This window comes from Mirounga leonina, unplaced genomic scaffold (assembly GCF_011800145.1).
Source record: "Mirounga leonina isolate KUSES-001 unplaced genomic scaffold, KU_Mleo_1.0 Mir_173, whole genome shotgun sequence".
In the NCBI taxonomy this organism is placed as follows: Eukaryota; Metazoa; Chordata; class Mammalia; order Carnivora; family Phocidae; genus Mirounga; species Mirounga leonina.
In genome coordinates this window covers 72841839-72843282 of record NW_023270447.1, presented here as the reverse complement: position 1 = coordinate 72843282, position 1444 = coordinate 72841839, and the positions used below count along the sequence as shown (strand labels likewise).

Here is a 1444-nt window from a genome sequence, read left to right as displayed (position 1 = left end):
ACACAGAATGAGAGAGAGAGAGAGAGAGCTCATGAGAGGGGGGAGGGTCAGAGGGAGAAGCAGGTTCCCCGCCGAGCAGGGAGCCCGATGCGGGACTCGATCCCGGGACTCCAGGATCATGACCTGAGCCGAAGGCAGTCGCTTAACCGACTGAGCCACCCAGGTGCCCCAAAAATAAAATCTTTAAAAAAAAAATGTTGCATAAGAACATTTATGATAATGGTTCACCTCTGTGGAGCACTTATCAAGTGCTGGGCCCTATATTAAGGACTTCGTATGCATTAGCTCCTGTTCCTCATAACATAAACCAGTGAGGTAGGTAGTATTATTTTGCTCATTTTACACATTAGAAAACAGAAACTCCAAGAGGCCCAGATCACATAGCTAGAAAGTAGCAGAGGCAAGAGGTGAGCTCAGGTCTTCCTTCTTTCTTTCTTTTTTTTTTTTGAGTTCAGGTCTTCTGACAGGAATCAGATGCTTTGCACAGAATGGTCCGGGAGAATGTCAACTATAGCAGAATCTGTTAGGAAAAATTTATTGGGAAAGTGAAGCTTTTTTTTTTTTCTCCTTTTGTTTACCCAAATTTCCCTATTTCCTTTTTCTTTTTTATGTTTTATTTATTTAAGTAATCTCTATACCCATCACGGGGCTCGAACTCATAACCCCGAGATCAAGAGTCCTACACTCTTCTGACTGAGCCAGCCTGACGCCCCCATGTTTTCCTATTTCCTATGAAAGTACAGAGCACATGAAAAGGTTAGAGAAATAATGGAGACACACAGTCACTGGAATATAACTGACGACAAAATCAGACCACAAAGTAGCCAGTCCCAGAAAACCACATATTATATGATTCCTTTTATACAAAATGTCCAGAAAAGGCAAATATAGAGAGACAGAAAGCAGATTAGTAGCTGTCTGTGGGGTGGGAGCAGGGATTGACTACTAATGGGCATGAGGGATTTTCTGGGGGTAAAAGGAAATGTCCTAAAACTACATTATGGTCAGAGGTGTCCACCTCTATAAATTTACTAGAAATCATTTGAATTGTACATTTAAAATGGATGAGTCTTGTGGTATGTAAATTATACTTGAAAAAGGATGTTAAAAAAAATTCAAGGGCTGGAAGGAGAGTATACCCAGCTAGGAGCCTGAGAATCTGTAATCAGTTTATGGAATAATAATGTAGAAACTTGACCTTAGTGGATTTCCTGCATGCTGAGTTTCTGTCAGCTGATTATGACACTCCGCGCGCGCCTCCTCCCCCCCGCCCCCCCGGATTAAAGACCCTTCCGTGGCGCCTAACTAGTTTGGTTTAACATCCTGTTACTTTCCATGACTCACCACCCTCTTTGTTCTCAGGGCTCCAGCCATACTGGTCTTCTCTGTGTATCTCTCAAGCCACTACTCTCTAGAAAGTTTTTTCTTCTAGCTGGAAATGCTC

At 42.6% G+C, this 1444-nt stretch overlaps 1 long non-coding RNA gene across 1 annotated transcript; it reads right to left on the bottom strand.

The window, feature by feature from the left end:
* Nucleotides 1-316: 316 nt before the first annotated feature.
* LOC118020280 lies at nt 317-1444 on the bottom strand. The gene is made up of 2 exons (XR_004681845.1): nt 1345-1444; nt 317-520 (listed from the first exon to the last, which is right to left on the bottom strand). It is a non-coding gene; the product is annotated as an uncharacterized LOC118020280 (long non-coding RNA).